The 20,037-nt window shown below is 39.4% G+C and overlaps 1 long non-coding RNA gene across 1 annotated transcript; it reads right to left on the minus strand.

The window, feature by feature from the left end:
* Positions 1-15,198: 15,198 nt before the first annotated feature.
* Positions 15,199-19,319, minus strand: LOC140942562 (uncharacterized). The gene is made up of 3 exons (XR_012166553.1): positions 19,181-19,319; positions 17,179-17,257; positions 15,199-15,495 (listed from the first exon to the last, which is right to left on the minus strand). It is a non-coding gene; the product is annotated as an uncharacterized lncRNA (long non-coding RNA).
* Positions 19,320-20,037: the final 718 nt, after the last annotated feature.

The raw sequence follows: 20,037 nt of genomic DNA on the forward strand, positions 1-20,037 counted from the left end.
TGACGCTACCATATTTGTATTGCTAAGTGTCTTCATTCTTATAGAGACGATTTGCCCAAACATTTGTTCAAAATCACGGCTCAAGATTGCAAACAGTCTACTTCCGTTTAACATCTCTTTTAATAAGCCAAACAGTCTACTTCCGTTTAACATGCGTCGCTCCAACAAGTCGCTGCTTTAACTCCCTATTGGCATAATTGGACGGCCAAGACACAGCCCCTTTAACTCTTTAAGCCCCGATATCCCCTAACAACTTCTCCAAACTGATCTCCATACATTTCCCTAAAGAATTAGTTGATAGAATTTGATAAAAGATCACAGTATTTTCCCTAAGGTGATCATTTTATTAATTCCCATAACCTTTTCTTTTGATAATGTATTGATATTGCGAGAAGCAAATTCATGTTGGTCACTTTTGGAACTTGAGGGGTAAAAAGATAATTTTAGGTTTAGGTCCTGCGCTTTGTAGGAATTAGTTATCCTATCACAGGACACGCTACCATACCTAAATAGCTTAATTATGAAAGCCCTCTCCCCTTTCCCCGATTTTGAGGTACATCGCATGAAACACTGTGTCGAGTGTGTGATATAGCGTTCAAATGAACAATAATTCTTGAAGAAATTTTATGCTACACTAATTAGAGTCCAATCTTCAGACCTCCTTTAAAGTGGTGGTTTCCTTTTTTTTCCTTTATTGATTATCGTGGATTATTAATAAGTTAGAGAAACGAACCCAAATGTATGGAATGAAAAAGATATTTGATTCTACCTTCACTTGGTACAGAACACATAACTACGGCCACAGCAACTACCAATAATATCACCAGACGATTCATCATTAACTGAAGCTGAAAATAATATAAATCGGTCAGTAAACAATGATTTCTGGAGCATCAGCAAAGGCGTAGCATTAGAGAGTTTCACCATCGGTTGTTAGTTTGAGCAGATCAAGAAAATGGGCTAGAAATATTCAAATATAAATCTTTTTTGTTGTATTTTGCGGAAATTCATTTTTTGTGGTTGGTCCTGTCTGCAAAACGGAGCTTCAAATTTCAGTAGTCCACTACCTCACATGAACCTCTAATTTCAGTGGTCGACTAAAACAATATTGCCTTTTGTTTTCAGGGATAGGGGCATTTTTATGTCACCGTTTCTATTGTTTTTACAGCCAATTGTGTGAGCCGTTCAGTGAGGTGCTGCTTGACCCTCAAATTTCCCAGCATTTAACAAGAACTAGTAGAACCTCCACTAACGGCCACCTACATACCTACATACATAACCTTTATTTTAACTCGAATGTTAGAGTAGCTACACTATATAGCTAATATCTTCGAGAAACAAATTAAGATATCTAAAACTGAAAAAAAAAATACACACAAAATAAGACAAAAATTAGTGAAAACTAATCAAACGTAATGAGACTTTGCACACGTCGCTTAAAATCATTAAAAGTACTGCTCCTTAGTTCGTCGGGAAGATCGTTCCATTGCTGGGCGGAAAAATAACGAAGGAAAAGAGTGTAGTCCATAGGTTGTTGTTCTAGGCTTACTTAGAGTCAACATATGGGTACCGCGCAAATTATAGGTTGTATGGTGAACAGTAAAAAAATAGACTCTTGTAAATTAGTATTAAGAAATTCTGAATGCGCTTGTTATACAAAGAAGTCATTTCAACCTTGTTAAGCAAAGTGGTGTAGTGTGAAGTATAATCATTTCACATAAATCTAAGAATACGCTTATTAACTGCCTCCAGCTTTTTACTGTTGCGTGTTCCACAAAAATGCTACCCTGAAGAACAATAATAAAAGTGTGGCAGAATGAATGCCTTGAACAACTTAAGCATTGTGTGCTTAGAGATGATATTGCGGAACCGTAACAAACAGTAGATATGTGGCTGCCAAAATTAAGTCTATTGTCTATAGTCATTCCGAAAATATCTAACTCGTATTTCACTGGAAAAGAGAATTTGTGGTCAGTTTGACCAATAATTAAAGCTTTGTGTTTCTTTGCGTTCACGATCATGCCGTTTTAGCTGTACCATTGATTTGCCTTGTCGACGTCATTACAAATGTACCTATCTAGAACAAGTGGGTGCACATCATGGTGGTAGATCTGATGATCGTCGGCGTAAGCGTTTAGTTTAGTTTGCGTAACAGGGGAAAACATTTCCTCTCTACAACGGCCACTGTTTTCTCCCGGCGGACAAACACACCATAACATAAACTTTATTTTACCTTGAATTTATGGAGTAATTTTATTGAGCTAATTTTTCCGAGAAAATAAATATAATTATTGAAAATTGAAAGTTATTGAAAATTATTAAAAGTGATCCTAATGAGAATTAACATTTCTTTAAGGACTTTTTGAAAAAGTCATTGAGTGATGTTATTTTTCCTATATCGCCTGAGAGCGAGAGTTCGATTGCTTTGCAGCGTTGTATTTGATGGACTCGAGTTCATAACTGGTTGTCCTAGGTTCAGGTAAGATCAGTACATTATTTCCTCTTAAAAAAGAGAGAACAGTTTCTTAAGACATTAAGGATAAGCAGAGACAAATAGGCTTTTAAAAACTACAATAAGCATATTGTGAATTCTTCCACTGTGCAAATATGTTGTCTTAGTCTTTTTTAACAGCTCGTCATAACTAGAATTTACACTCGTTAAATATAAATCTTAAAATGCGTTTATTTAAAAGCTCTAGTTTATCACGATTGCTCGCGCCACAGAAATGCTATATAATGTAAGCAAACAATAATGAAAGTGTGGTAGCACAAACGCCTTGTATAAACGCAACATAACGTTTCTAGAAATGAGAGTTCAAAATCTTCGGAGAACACTGAATTGGTTGTTAACCTTATCACATATTTTTGAGATGTGATAATAAAAACTTAAATTATTGTCAATAGATACACCCAGTAAGTCAATTAAGTTCTGCAGAGGGAAAGAAAATTCGTAATCCGTGTTGCCGAGCACTATTGCCTGATGCCTGTCCGGGTTTACGATCATTCCGTTTTGTTCATACCAATTGTTGGCAATTGTTATTTCGTGTTGTAGTCTTCTGTCAAGTTCTTTGGGATCCGTGTTAGACGAGTCGACAACCGTTCATCATTAGGATCAGCGTAGGCTTTTAGATTTGCCAGCTCTGTGGTGGAATAAATCATTAATATGACAGTTCATACATTGGCTCTTGCTTAAACCCCTCTACAACGGCAACGGCCTCTAAAGTGTTTTCCCAACTGCCAAAATAACCTCTCGACAACGGTTAGTTTTTTCAGCGACTGATGAAAAGCTAGGCAGGCGTGGTCATGAAATTTGACCCGTGAGGCACTTGGATGATTAATTAATCGCGGCATGATCGCATTTCGATTGTGTTTCATTTTTGCTACTGCAGTAAGCACAAATTGTCTGCGATACTAATATGGCGAATAATATGTTGCAAACCTTGCTCGTTTTGTCACCTTAACATTTTGATTCAAAACATTATTTATGGTGTAGGTTCGAATCTCGGCGTGGCTATTTTCGTTTGCTTGATACATTTTTTTTCTGTTTAGTTTTTTTAACGTATTTTTCCCTTTTTCTTGTTTTCCTCTATTCTCACTCTGAGCCTTTACAGCTTCGTGAGATTTTTGCGATGATGTCTTATTAGTTATTATATATGATTGGATTACCTTTATGGGATACTTTAAGTATGAACTTTGCACAATAAACATGTTGACTCCTTAAAACATTAGGTCATATTACCCCCCTACCGGGCCACCCCTTCTGTTCTCAAGGTGGCCGTTGTGGAGAGGTTCAACTGTAGCATCTTTCAAAGGCAGAAGGCGTGGCATTGTATACTCACCTTTCTCTGAATAAACTCGCTAAATCCGCGTACTATACGTCTGCTTCTAAAGGCCTTCTCGGTCTTCTATACGATCACACTGATCAGGATGTTGAATTCTTGCAACACCCCACCTTTTATTCTTTCTAGTACGTGTGCATTGGCTTTCAGTGACAGCAAATATTAAAAACTGGAAGTCGGAAGTGGTCGGAAACAAGACTTTATCGGGAGAACCAGGGCTGAAGTGTTTCGACGGTATTTAGGGATTGCGGAAATAGTGAGTCTCTTTTATGATAACGTCAAAGAAACTCATCGGAAATGAGTCAGTGAAATGAGATAATTTTTTTTTTCCTGGGAAAAAATTCCTGTCTTTTACCGACTTTTTTCAGAAACATTTTGCTTCATCCCACTAAGTTTCTCAGCTTTTGACCACCAGGGTCGCTCGGCACTTATCAGCAAAAACTTGTCCCTGCATGTTCATGTTAGTTGCCGGAAGTCTTGCAAGTTGTTAACTATTTGGAAAAATGTTATCCGTCAGAGTTAAAGTCAGAGCGCAAAAACTGGTTGTCCATGCACTATGTGTAAAGCTAAATTAATAGTACACCATGTGCTCAACCAGAGATAAATTCCCGGATTCCGGGATCCGGATGATGGAGATCTGTTACGCCGTAGCAGCGTTCCCATCACTGACAAGGACTAGGGACTATATATCATCATCATATCTTGTATTTTGCCATGATTAAACTTTTAAAAAGCAAAATGTTTGTGGGTTCATGGAAGATTAGTTAAAATATAGAACTTCAATAGATGATAAGGATAAAATTAGTTACAGTATTCAACTACAATAAATCTCTTACAAATCATATTCGATAAGAATCAAGAAAGATACAATATATACGAGATTTAAATGAATTTACATTAATCATCTATAAGTAATTGACTAACAACAGTTTTTGGCTCGCAAAATGTGTCGAAACAGCTAAGAAAGTACGAGTTAAAAAGAGGGACGGAAACGTTATTGCTCCGTACAATTGTTATCATTAAATTTTTGCTCTCAGCTCTCTATCTTATAAACATGTATGTGCTATTGCACTGTATTGGTTGATCGATGGATTTTTATCCTTTGTACAGTTTGCGACCTGGAGGAAACGTTTCAAGTTATGAGTCTTGAGGAAAATTACGCAGTTTCGGCCATGCAAAACGGAAAAGATAAGGTTTGTTGTCAAAACAACACAAGAATAACAATCACTTAACAATGTTCATTCTCAGCAGCATGCAGTCTTAAGCCGCTCACTGGAGGTGAATCAGTGAATAGTGCAGGATATTCACTGATTGAGTAGCCAATCAGAGCGCGCGAAAAACACTATCTACTGTTTTAGTATATAGTAAATAGATTTAGCCGAGGCTAAAGGCGAAGCTCCCGTTAATGAAAAAAATATTACAATAAAGAAATCCAATTAAAGTTGAGCCTGCGATCAGTTGAAAACTCAAAACTTGTCAGCGGTAAATTTCCAAAAAAAACGTAACCTGAGCCCGCATGTAATACTGATCAGCGGATACTTTGTTTTGACAGCTGTCAATTGATCACAACATGGATGTGCAATGTCAGGTTGGAGGCTACCGCACTAGCTAGAAAGTGTAACATTTCACATTGGTTGCCCTGTGGTGCGCACGGACTTCGGTGGACGTGATGGTGGTCACGGTGGTCACTTCGGTGGTCACGTGACTACCAAAATTTTTAGTATGGATAGGTAACCAAATTTTCTTAGCTATGAGGCTTCGCTCGCGCGCGCGAAGCGTGCGCGTGGAGTTCCGCCAACATATTAAAAATATTTATCATAATGCGAATTAGTCTCGTTCGGGAGAAAATTTATTACTGATCTGATTCAGCTGCTTGGTTTGACGCGCCCTAGGTTCGACGTCTGACCCAACACACGATCTTAACTTGATTAGGTCGACCCAAAATAGAGTTTGGTTCGTCTTATGAAAAGGTTGACGTTTGGGCTAGGCCTAAGAACTCATAATGATAAGCGGCCCAAGATTCTCTACTGCGAGATGCTGCTTCGGCTGCTGTGATCGGGAGGGACTTTACCCAAGCGTTTAGCAACGGCAACGGCAATGAGATGCTCTCACTTGTAAATACGAAAATTTCCGAATAAAACCCTAGCGAATTATACCCCTTATTTTACCGTCTTATAACATATCAATAATCTTGAAACTCAAAGGTCATTAAAAACGACGGTTAATCGTGAGAATCTCAATTTTTTTTAAAAAAATCTATCGAGCGGTTTCAACATTATTCGTTTATTTGTTAAAGCAAACCAAAATGTTTACAAAACCGGGAACAGGAGCGCCTCGATACATACCAATCAAATCCTTCTTTCTAGCAATCGGCCAGAGCTATCTCCATGATCTTTCACACACGTTTTCAAAAAGATTGAGGGTGAAATTGTACTTCAAAAGCGCTTCGTTGACTACAGATAACGGCCGAACATCAAGATTGTCCAGTTTTAACAGTATTTCTAACCATAAAAACCATAAAAACATCCCAAAAAATATCGATAACGCTCTTACAGATTTTGTAAGAACAGTTCTTAGTGCCGAGAAATACGGCTCCAAGTTAAATAGGTAATGGCGTCATTTCGTTACTATGACAACTCCAATGTCAGTTGTAATCCTGATCATAACAAATCATCTTAATCTAATATAGCTGTGGTTGTGATTTTTTCAAATCTTTGTTAATGGCGACGTAGTTTATGCTCAAACGTGGGAGGATATGACCCTGAAAAACCCTATCGAGCCACCTTAAAACTGCATTCTCGTTCCCAGGCTATGCTTAGATTGCAAAGAGTAAAATAGATTGCTTTTCGGATTACTGAAAAAACAAATATGTATCCTTACCCATAAAAGAACAAATCACTTCCACTGCGCATGCAATGATATAAAAGTGGGTCAATCAGCTTTGACATTTCGAGAACGAAAAACTGAGTAAAAAAAGTTTAAATAGGGTAAGTTTTAAATGGCTCTCGCAACATCACACAACAGAGTTATAATGGGGACTATTTTTATAAACTTACGCCGCGCTAGACATAGTCGACTGGAGAGAGGGTCCACTCAGTATATTTTTTAAGCAATTTTAATTTTTTGTTGTTCTTGTAGCCCTTTTGGCACTTTTTATGAATCTCTGATTAGACACTCTAGCTATTGAATTTGTTGACAAAATCCTGTGTTGTCTGTACGGAGGGTCCATCAGTTCCATACCCAAATGTGACCTCAAATCAATCCTTCTTTCGACTTCTTCTCCTATCTGTGTGGCTTTAAGAAGCTTTAAATAACGGTACCCGTAAATCGGAGCTCTGATGGAGAAAGCGGGGAGGGGGTAAACTGAATGCAATGTCGGACTCAGGTCTAATTTGTCACTCTAATATATATACTATTACAAGTTACGGACGTAAAATAAGGACATTAAAGCTCTTTTCGCTAAGAGCTCTGTTCCTGGCTCTGTTGTATCTCTTCACGATTTATGAGGTAGAGCTCATTCCCGTGAAGGCAGAGAATTGAGAATTTGAGGTGAAATAAGATACGTTAGTTTTCAAAACCCTCCCTCATTATCGATGATATACTGAAGACGGGCTATGCCTTCTTGGAGCTTATGAGAACCACATTACAAACCTCACTGTAGCCTACGTGTACTCGTAGGCTAACCTCACTGCAGGGTGTGATGAGAAACTTCACTCCTTGACTAAGGATTTTTGTTGCCCCTTGAGAGTCTAGTTTGTCATTATCTGTGATCGTCTTATATTATCAACAAAATATATTTCACGTTGAAGGGAAATGTGCCAAAATGAAATGAAAAGAAAAAACAAATGTGGATTTAATTAATTAGCTTCAATCATATTAGTAATGTCATAAATTTTAGAGCGGAGACTGGAGGAGGGGGGCGTAAGGGTTTGCTGTATTGTGGTATTGCGGTATTGGGTTATTTTTGGTGCGGTGTTGCGGTAATTTTTATTTCAAAGTACGGTATTGCGGTTTTCAGAGTCCAAACGGTGTGCAGTGAGTTTGAATTTTATGTCGCGGTAGTCGGTGAAAAAATCGCTGTGTCTCGGTGATCTGCTTCTTTTTTATGACAAGAGGATACAAATCCTAAAAGGTCTCCCAAGCTAGCCTGCGTGACCTGCCTGTCTTCCTGTAGTTGCACAGTCGGGGATCGTATATATTGCGCAAACACTCCGGCCGAGACAAATCGTATGGCTTGTAATTTCAGTTAATACTTGATATGATTAACGACATTGACTTTTTTATCCAATGATACGTAAACATGTCGCATTATTTATGACCTGATGGACCATGTGGGAATAGTAAGCTTGGTTAACCTCCTTACCAATCTTACCGCCACTTTCGTGCCAGTCGCGAAACAATGGCGGGCGATCCAGTGGATCAACTAAGTGATCAGTCAGATATTCCAGCAAATAGTCAGGTCAGTGAGGTCGTTATAAATTGCTTAATGTCGAAAGATAATCTATGAAGATGGTGTGGTCTAAAAATTACTACTCGTCCTTCTCGTTGTGCGTGCAGGAATATAGAATGTACAAGTATTTGTGTGTGCTTAGCCTACGTAGCATGGCAGCCCGGGGGGGGGGGGGGTTCTTCCTTATAAGAGGCTAATGGGGATGTGCCGCTGGATGGGGTGGCATTTTCATGAGTGGATTGACTATAATGTGGTCGCATTTTCAAGAGAGTTACTAGAATGGGGTCCACGCGCATTTTGCTAAATTTTGGGGGTAAGACAGTTCTTCAAATTTATGGTTAGCAAACGTACCGGAATGTTTGTACTGTAGATGAAAAGTAAAGTGTTCTTCATTCAGTCTAAAAAATGGTCAATTCATAAAGATAGAAAGTGACTAAGCTGGGGTCTATAATTGGCCACAGAATAGACTATAATGGGTTAGACGCTCTGAGGCCAGCGGCACATTAGAAAAAATTAACCCAAGTACCCCTGTTGTATCATTTACGTAAACGTATACATGTAATGAACAAAATTAAACGAGTGCGATGATCTTATGTTTATCGCACGCTTGACTTCGACGCACCTTAACTTCGAAACACTGACACAAAAGTATTATTTCTATTTGAAAGGAGTATTTGTACTATTTACAACGTCAACTTTTTCCCATTTGTAACTGCGGTTTCGGTATTTGGCTAAATTTTGATGCGGTATTGCGGTATTCTCGCGCTACCATGTGCGGTATTGCGGTATTCTCGCGCTACCATGTGCGGTATTGCGGTATTCTCGCGCTATCATGTGCGGTATTGCGGTATTCGTACCCCCCTTACCCCCCCCCCCCTCCTGGAGCGCTAGTTGTCATTGGTTAATGGTTGGCATTAGATTAAAACGATTAGATTAAATTTTGTCGAGCTAAACGATCCCAGAATTCACCTTCTGAGCGTCAGATTTCACGTGTAGTTTCACGTGACTTTTGATGACTCTTGTTGTAAACAAACCCTGAAAGTTCGGACATCCGTTCTCTCTCACGGCTGCACTTGTACAAGCTACGAGACGCCATTTCAAGTTTAACTAACAAATTTTCCTTCCCCTTCGCTGTTTAAAAAAATTAGTTTCAGGTCCAAAGTGTCTAAGCAGAAGATCAGGAGCGACTTTTTTAAGTTAAAACCGCCTCGAGTATAGTAAAACATAAAAATATATTCGCCGGAATATAGAATTTCAACAAGCGCGTGGAAATCTCCCCTGCAGTTGAAAGAATAGTTTCGCTTGGTGGACTTAAACTTGGAAAAATGAAACTAATGACGCAGAAACACTTATAATTCATGATACCCGCCGCAATAATGTGCTTATATTTTCGTCTCGACCACCTTTTATGCAGTTAATTATAAGCTTATCTTGCGTGAAGTATACTGCCTCCGTTTTTCACTACACGAATAAATACAAAGCCAGTTCATGTTCATAGAAGCCTGTACTTTTTTGCTACAGATTTTTGAACAGCTTCTTGATTCAACTTAGCAGTTAGTAAATAATCAACATAACCGCCATCAACTGTTGAGTTGAAAATGTCAAACAACCCATAGCTAAACGGTCTTTATAGCGAAAATGGTTTGGAAATTAATAGCGTGTGATCATGAATTTTGAAATGTGAATTATGTATGTAGAATGAAATTTGCCTACATCACCGGTTTTAACTCTTTCGAAGTTTAGTTCCACTGTTAAAACCATTTCAGCTGCTGAGGTGGGAATTTTCACTGCAAGTACTCCTTGTCCCCGTAGTTCTGCTATGCTCTTGGCATTAAAATCGCTTAGACATTTTTAAACCTTAAACTATTCGAGTTTCCAACAGCGAAAGGGACACAAAATATACAAATTCGCGCGAACTTGAAAAAGCGACTCGTAGCTCGTACAAGTACCGGAGCGCTTATCAAGTTTCATATTTCCGTGGACAACAATAGTTAGCATTTTTGCATATTTCAAATGCATTGTTAGTTAATGCTGTTCACGTGCAATGAAACTTGAAGACAATACCCCCGAATAATGAGAGGCTCTCACTTTTAATCACAAAATTTCTGACAAAATATTAGAGAATTGTAGGCCTTATTGCCTTACAATATACAGCTATTTCGAGAAAGGTTGTCGGCAAAAATGTGCACACGACAATCCCGAAAGGTAATATGGGATATGATCAATACACTGTTCCTGATACTGTAGCTGTCAAAACTTCTTTTATTGCTTTCCTTTAGCACGCACAAACATACGTCCATGGCCTCTTCTGCCATTCTTTCAAATTTCTTTGAAGAACAGCGAACTCAAAACCCACAACAATACGTTTCGTGATTGTTGCGTACACTTTTTCCCACAACCTTTCTCGAAATAGCTGTATCAATAATCTTGAAACTCAAAGGTTTCGTAAAACGACACTTAATCTCGAGAATTGTTAAAGTAGACCAAAATGTTTACCGAACCGCTAACTTTAGTGCCTCGATACATACATGTACTAATCAAATCCTTCTTTCCAGCAATCCGCTGGAGCTATCTCCATGGTCTGTAAGACACATTCTTAAAACGATTGAAACTATGTGGTGAACTTGCATGTGAAAAGTGTTTCGATCGTTTTCTACAGATAACGGCCGAACATCAAGATGGTCCATTGTTAACCGTATTTCTAACCATCATCCCAAAATATCTCGATGATGCTCTTACAGATTTCGCGTAAACTTCACGAACATTGAGGTGGCTATTGGAGAAAAAAGTTCCCGTGAACGATTTTGGAAGAACAGTTCCAGTGCCAAGAGATACCGCTGCAAGTCAAATATGGCGTCATTTCGTTGCTATGACAATTCCGGTGTCATTGCAACCCTGATCCTGACAAATTTTCATCTTTATTATAATACAACCGTGCTGGCAATTTTCCAAATCTCTATGGCGACGTAGTTTATGCTCAAACTCAGGGGGAGGTATTGACCCTGAAAAACTGTATCGAGCCACCTTATCGTCCTGCATGCACCTCGTGTACATTGTCGATCAGGGGACAACACTTAGTGTGGTGCCTATCCTTTAACCTGTTCGGCATGAGTGGCTACCAGGAGTCAAAGACTTCAGCCGACATAGCTCTAGGGGTGTTTGGGACACGTCAATGGGCCACTCTCCTACGTGTTTGATGTGGATAGCCGTATCAATGGAACACAATCAGAATATGCTTGCCGAGATTGATCATCACACGCCATACGATCAAATTTCATGACCATTCTTGACTTTTTCATCAGTCGCTGAAAAAACTGGCCGCTGCCGGGAGGTTTATTTGGCAATTGGGGATGCGCTTTAGTGGCCGTTGCCGTTGTAGAGAGGTTTAAACAAGAGACAATGTATGGACTGTCCGCCGGGACAAATAAAAGTGGCCGTTAGTAGAGATACAGTAAGCACAAACTTAGCACAAAAAACATGTTGTACACCCTTATAAAAAAATTGTCATGTATTGTCCCCCTTACCTGCCCATAACGGCCACTTTCTTCTGTCCCCAAGGTGACCGTTGTTGAGAGGTTCGACTGTATACAGTTTAAGATTCTTCGGTAAACCAGCGTGTGCAGATCTCCTCTCTTAATAAAGTTTGAACGGCCACCTTAAAATCATGCTGAGGAAATAAGTCCCCACGAATCCCCGTAGAAGGTGAGGATTAAATACCGAGACTTGATCAAACTATTTGACCACGTTGGACTTAATCTATCTTGGTGTGGATGTACTTAGCTAGCTAGTAAACACAGCATTTTTGCAATCTTGGAGAAGTCAGAAAACTGTTTTGAGTACCTCAGTTCTCGAATGGGAGACACTGTACAATCTGGTACAAGCACTGTTGACATTTCTTTTCTCAAAATTCCTCTTCCCTTTTGCCGCCGCAAGGTAGACTTAGTTTTATCTCAACAGATGCAACCTGTAGTGCATAACCATAATGTAGATCTTTCTGTTATCCATGCTTAACCAATGTGTACTCCCGCCGCTTCATGACAACAGTGTCACAAAATGATCTTGTTAGAATGGGTGAGTGATTTTGAGAGATTCTCTGGATCAAAACAGCGCACTCCTGGACATGCCATGCTACCCTCCCCCGGTGGGTCATATTTTTACTCTAGTGCCCAGTGTTCGCTTAGAGGCAAAACGGCTGAAACTTTACACTGGTAATAGACACGAACAAGTAGCGGCGATTTTTGAATTTGAGTTGGATATTTCAATCGAGCTATGCAGTCAAAACGCAAGGTTTACCGGAAGGCGATCTTGAGGTGGTGCAGAGAAAATGTTAGTCTCGCTGTTTTCAAATTAAGCAGGTTTGAAGGCCGATCGGGCGACTCTTACTATTTAATACACTGTAGGGTCAGATGATGTTATACTGCTCAAATCGCGTTAAAGTTTCGTAGAAAGAAAGACAACAGAGACAACAACACAAGGTAGCAATATTCAGTGGCGGATCCAGGGGAGGGGCCCAGGGGGCCCGCTCCCCCCCCCCCCCCACCCCTTATTTTTAGACCAAACTGAGGCCCGAACCCCTGGAACAGGCTAGTGAAGCAACCTCTATACAGTCAACGGCAACAGCAGCGAAAACCGTGTCTTTTGAAACTTGAATTCCCGCTGTTTCAAACTTTATTGCAACTTTAATTAATTTTTACCTCGGTCAATTTGTCAAATGTCGGCGAATTTTTCTGAAGTTGAATTTCAAAGGACTGTACTATCCAAGTTCAGAAAATGAAATAGAAAGTAGTTATCTTATGTTCACGTCCTCCATAAAACATGAAATTAGGAATTTTCACGAGGTAGGCGTGCAATAGGCAACAATAGGCTGTTTTACACTTACGGGTGAAAATGAGGCTGGAGTTGATCTTGTTTTGATGCAACCCTTCTTGCTTTCTTATGGAAATCATGCTGTTGTTATGCTAATAGTAGTACTTTAGTTAGCATAACAACAGCATGATTTTTATATGAAAGCAGGAAGGGTTGCATCAAAACAAGGTCAACCCCAGCCTCGTTTTGACCTGTAACTGTCATATGGCCTATTTGTGCAACGACAGAAAAGAAATGTACATATTAAAAAGCGTGATGCACGTGCAAATTTGCGTAATTACGATCAAGGCCATATCCACACGAATCCGGACATTTTTGAAACCAAATATTTGTTATCTGGACTCGTGTTGGCGGGGACTTAAACTGCTCTAGGCAGTCGTAACAATGCGATTTCGGTATTCGGATTCACTGGTTTCGTGTCGGAGAGCGTAAAAGGTGGCAGGAGTTTGCGGAATGGCAATTGTGGCATGACTTGCGAAATGACATAATTATGCAGAATGTAATACCGTAACATTCCGAAATAAGCCCCTCCAAATATAAGCCCTCCAAACCGGTAACCCAAAAAGCCCTCTGTTGAATCGCCCCTCCAAATGTAAGCCCTCCCAGGGGCTTGTACTTGGAAAATTGCCTTCAATAATACAAAGTAAAACAAAGCCGAAACGGTAAATTTACTTCCAACTATAAGGCAAGCCCAATCGATTTTGAAACGCAAATTTCCCTCCGTAGATAAGCCCCGCCAAAATAAGCCCCTCAAAAAGGGCCTTTGAAAAATATAAGCCCCTGGAATTTTACGGTATATGGAAAATGGCGCAAAGAAATAAATTAAACAGAAAAGTATGCGCCCGTCTCTGCAGCGCCTCTTTTTAGGCCCTAATATGAAGAAGGCTCAAACCAACGAGGTTTATGATGGCTTATGGTTTCACGAGGATTATGGAGAAAATCTTTGCAGCCCCCGCCCAAATTTTGGAAAACTCAGATGTTTTGGGCAGGAAGAGAAATTTGGGCAAAGCCAGTTTTTAAAGAAGATTCCATGTTTTTTTTATTATCACGAAGAGAGAAATATATTTTCTATTTTAACCTGAAGTCGGCGTGGTAAATCCAGTTAAATTCACAAGAGACAGTGGTTGCCTGACACATGATGAGTTTCTGGTTATTGGTGAAGGTATCATGTGTTGATTTACATATTTGTAGTTTTTTTTATTGATGGGCACTGTACTGCTCTGCACTGGCTGGTGTGGGGTATTTCCAGTAGTGAATTGATTAGAATCAACTTCCCCATAACTTTCTAGAATCATCTCTGCTCGTAGAAATGCCCACATACCATTCAGACCCTATGCTAGTGTCGGAGTGAAGAAAGTTTCAAAAGCGTATGGCAGATAGCATCAGCATGAGTCTGAAAATGAAGAAGTGGCTGACCAATTTTCAGTTTGAATTACAAGAAGCCAGGGCACCCAGACAAACTGCTATCGCTTGAATTGGACTCTACGGGGACTGAATTATTTCTTGGATATTTAGTGGAAACATACAGCAAACTGGTCTCCTTATACACGTATGTGTGAACCTATTCCAGATTGAGTTATGAACACATGTATTGAAACGAAAGTAGAAATGATCCTCTCATATGAATAACGAGGATCATTTCCTTATATCTTTATCCGCAGTTTAAAATATGTCGTTTCATATATTTACATTCATGTTATTTCCACCATCGGGCATATTACGAACTCACAATGGCCTGCTCTCCAGTTGGCTTAATTAGCCCAATGGATAGAACGTTGCGTCCGGTCTAGCCAGCGAGCAAGCTCTCCGGCGCTCTCTGACGGCAGGGTGGGAAGAGGAAGAAGAGCTTGCAACTACGTCTCTGGAATTTGAATATCTGCATCGAAAAAGTCCATGCGAAATGCTGATTGGCGGAGATAACATTAGTAATGACGTCATTACCCTTGGCACGTGTTTTTCCATGCTTGTTTAGGCAATACATTCGCGCTCGTTTCTCCTTGTTTAAATATTAATGAAACCAGAAAGCAAAATACGGATTTCAATGCAGTCCAACCAATGTTACACGTTTAATGAAAAAATTGTAGTTCTCTAAACAAGGTACAAAACTATGATATGATTTCCATCAATCTACTGAACATCTTCGGTTCTATAGCAGCGTTATTTATGCTTCTATCATTTCTTGGTTTTTTGCACACCCGGGAGTAACAGAGACCTACTAGGGATTACATACAGTAAAGTTACAACCGCCTCCTGATGTTTGCGTGTAGGCACAGCCTTTGGAGCAGCTTGTTTTGCATATAGAAGCACAGTCTACTTGTACTGCTTTGTAAGTTTCTCGTCCTAGTAAAAGAAATAAAAAAAGTATAGTTTACTTGTCATGAATGCCAGGGGCGGGCATACTCCGGACAATTTTAGCCTGCGTACAGACGTCTCCTATTCCTTTGTTGCACGCAGAAAAGTGACTTCAGCGGTCTCTATTCCGCAGAGGCTCAAAGGAGTGAAAATTGTTTGGTAAGCATCGGAAAAATGTTTCGGTTTTCGCTCCTGCACTCACTTTGAGCAGCGGAACTCCAATAACGTGTCACTGAACCTCTGCGTAGGAAAGAGCCTTTTCCGCGTGCAGCAAAGGGAATAGAAGACGTCTTCACGAAGGCTAGACAATTTAGGACAGGTATGATTTCTCTTGGGACGACTTAATACCAGGAGAAATCAAAAAAAGAAATGGTTAACCGAATTTTATTTTTGGCGGGGTGGGGGGGAGGGGGGTGGTGTAAACAAGTTATATTGTGGTCTATGTGAAAATGGTGAATTTAAGCGAGATCAATTGCAAATTGACTTCCTCTTTTAGGACCAGAAACGAAAATCGACCCCCCACTTAAAGAAGCTGTGTCATGAATTTATCAAGAACTGCCAACAAATTGAGTGAATAAAAAAATAGCCGCTCAAAAAGTTAAGGGAAGGAAAAAAAATAACAGCAAAATACTAAAGGAAGCACGGATGTACAAACTGAAGAAGACTGCAACGGATTGCAATTTGGTTTTTAAAAACTTGCTAGCCTAACAGTTTTTAAAAGTTTATTGTTGTCGTTTGTAATTGCATTTAATGCTTGGGAGGCATATTTGTTTGACACGAAGTTGTGGTTTTGTTTTAGCGAATAAGGTGAAGGACGCGTTGTTAGGAAGCTTAAGCAGCGCCGTTTTTGAACGACACGCATCAACCGGAAGTGAGCCTTAATAAGCCTTGACGCTGCCATATTTGTATTGCTAAGTGTCTTCATTCTTATAGAGACGATTTGCCCAAACATTTCTTCAAAATCACGGCTCAAGAGTGCAAACAGTCTACTTCCGTTTAACATGCGTCGCCCGAACACGTCGCTGCTTAAACTCCCTACTGGCATAATTGGACAGCCGTGACGCAGCCCCTTTAACTCTTTAAGCCCCGATATCCACTAACAAATTCTAGAAACTGATCTCCATACATTTCCTTAAAGAATTAGTTGAGAGAATTTGATAAAAGATCAACGCATTTTCCCTAAGGTGATCATTTTATTAAATCTGATAACCTTTTCTTTTGATAATGTATTGATATTGCGAAAAGCAAATTCATGGTGGTCTCGTCTGGACCTTGAGAGGTTAACAAGATAGTTTAGGTTTAGGTTCTGCGCTTTGTAGGAATAAGTTATCCTATCACAGGACACCCTACCAAGAAGGAGCACAGTCTCGGAAACCACACCTTATCTCGAGTCACATACCTAAATAGCTTAATTATGAAAGCCCCCTTCCCTTTGCCCGATTTCGAGGTACCTAGTATCGCATGAAACATTGTGTCGAGTGTGTGATATAGCGTTCAAATGAACAATAATTCTTGAAGAAATTTTATGCTACACAAATTCAAATCCAGTCTTCAGACCTCCTGTTAAGTAATGGTTTCCTTTGTTTTTTTTTCTTTATTAATTATCGTGGATAATTAATAAGTTAGAGAAACGAACCCGAAAGTTTGACAAAAAAAGATATTTAATTCTACCTTCACTTGGTACAGAACACATAACTACGGCCACAGCAACTACCAATAATATCACCAGACGATTCATCATTAACTGAAGCTGAAAATATATATAAATCGGTCAGTAAACAATGATTTCTGGAGCATCAGCAAAGGCGTTACATTAGACAGTTTCAACACTGGGGTTGTTAGTTTGAACAGATAAAGAAAACGGGCTAGAAATATTCAAATATGAATCTTTTTTGTTGCATTTTGCGGAAATTCATTTTTTGTGGTTGGTCCTGTCTGCAAGAGTTTCCAATTTTCCTGCATCAAACAAGAACTAGTATAACCTCCACTAACGGCCACCTCTCTACAACGGCCACTTTTTTTCTCCCGGCGGACATAACATATCATAACATAAACTTTATTTTACCTCGAATTTACAGAGCAGCTCTATTGAGCTAATATTTCCGAGAAAATAAAATAAAATTATTGAAAATTATTTAAGTTATTAAAAATTATTAAAAGTGATTCTAATAATTGATATTTCTTAATGAGTTTTTTTAGTATTGAGTGATGTTATTACTCTCATGTCGTCTGTGAGCGAATTCCATTACATTGCAGCTTCGTATTTGATGGATTCGAGTCCTTAACTGGTTGTCCTTGGTTCAGGGAAGATCAGCACATTATTCCCTCTTAAAAAATACTTGGAGCTGCGAAGAGGGAACAGTTTCTTAAGATATTTAGGATACGCAGAGACAAATAAGCTTTTAAAAACTATAATAAGCATGTTGGTGAATTCTTCTACTGTACAAAGATGGTGTCTTAGACTTCTTTAACAACTCGTCATAACTAGAATTTACATCATTAAATATAAATCTTGAATTACGTTTATTTAAAAGTTCTAGTTTATCACGATTTCTCGCGCCATATTAATAATATAAGCAAACAATAATGAACGTGTGGTAGCACAAACGCCTTGTAATATATAAACGCGACATAACGTTTCTAGAAATGAGAGTTCATGGTTGTTAACCTTATCACATACTTTTGAGATGTGATAATTAAAGCTTAAATTATTGTCAATAGATACACCCAATAAATCAATTGAGTTCCGCAGGGGGAAAGAAAATTCGTAATCCGTGTTGCCGAGCACTGTTGTCTGATGCCGGCCTGTCCGGGTTTACGATCATTCCGTTTTGTTCATACCAATTGTTGGCAATTGCTATTTTGTGTTGCAATCTTCTGTCAAGTTCTTTGGGATCCTTGTTAGACGAGTCGACTACCGTTCATCATCAGCGTAGGCATTTAGATTTGCCAGCTCTTTGTGGTGGAATAAATCATTAATGTGACAGTTTATACATTGGCTCTTGTTTCGAACTCTCTACAACTGCAACGGCCACTAAAGCGTTTTCCCAACTGCCAAAATAACCTTCCGATAACGGCTAGTTTTTTCAGCGACTGATGTAAAGTTAGGAGTGGTCATAAAATTTGATCCGTGTCAGTGGTGCATTGATGATTAATCGCGGCAAGATCGCTTTTCGATTGTGTTTCATTTTTGCTACTGCAGTAAGCACAAATTGTCTGCGATACTTATATGGCGAATAATATGTTGCAAACCTTACTGGTTTTGTCACCTTAACATTTTGCTTCAAAACATTATTTAAAGGTGTAAGTTCGAATCTCGGCATGACTATTTTCGTTTTCTTGGTACATTTTTTTCTGTTTTTTTTTTTAATCGTATTTTTACCTTTTTCTCATTTTCCTCTTTCCTCACTGCTGACCCAGTCGGTACAGCTTCGTAAGATTTTTGGATAACGTATTTCTTACTGGTTATTATATATGATTGGATGACTGTTTTGGGATACAGTCAATATGAATTTTGCACAATAAACATGTTGTACTCCCTGAAAAAAAGTAGGTCATATTACACCCCTACCGGGCGATAACCGCCACTTTTTTCTGTCCCCAAGATGGCCTTTTTGGAGAGGTTCGACTGTAGTATCTTTCAAAGGCAGAGGGCCTGGCATTGTATACTCACCTTTCTCTGCCTTCACTCGCTAAATCCACCGTACGTCTCGTTCTAAAGGCCTTGTCGGTCTTCTCCACGATCACACTGATCAGGATGTTGAATTCTTGCAATACCCCTCCTTTTATTCTTTCTAGTACGTGTGCATTGGCTTTCAGTGACAGCAAATCTTGAACACTAGAAGTCGGAAGTGGTCGGAAACAAGACTTTATCGCGAGGTCAAGTGCTGAAGTGTTTCGAGAAGATTTAGTGATTACAGAAATAATGAGTCTCTTTTATGATACCGTCAATGAAACTCATCGGAAATGAGTCAGTTAAATAAGCTAAGCTTTTTTTTTTCTGGGAAAATAGTTCCTGCCTTTTACTGACTTTTTTCAGAAGCATTTTGCTTCATCCCACTAAGTTTCTCGTGCAGTTTTTGACGACCAGGGTCGCTCGGCCTTTGCAAAGCATAAGGAGCGGCACTTATTAGCAAAAACTTGTCCCATGTTCATGTTAGTTGGAAGTCCTGGAAGTTGTTAACTATTTAGACAAATGTGATCCGTCAGTGTTAAAGTCAGAATGCAAAAAGTTGTGCATGTACTGTGTGTTAAGTTAAAATTGTACAACGTGTGCTCCACCAGGGACTTCCCGGATTATGGAATCCAGATTACCACTTACGGGGTGGGGGACGCTGTTACGCCGTAGCAGCGTCCCCCCCCCCCCTCCCTGACAGACTAGGGAGAGCCGAGCGTTTTCCCCTAATTTACAGGAACGGCTAATACAGCCGAATCGGAATGCTGGAATGCGGTATTCAAAAACCTGATACATCATTTGTGTAAGGATATCCCGTTAGAAGAGGTGTGTTAGAAATGCGTTGTGAAAGTCGT

This window comes from Porites lutea, chromosome 7 (genome assembly GCF_958299795.1).
Source record: "Porites lutea chromosome 7, jaPorLute2.1, whole genome shotgun sequence".
In the NCBI taxonomy this organism is placed as follows: Eukaryota; Metazoa; Cnidaria; class Anthozoa; order Scleractinia; family Poritidae; genus Porites; species Porites lutea.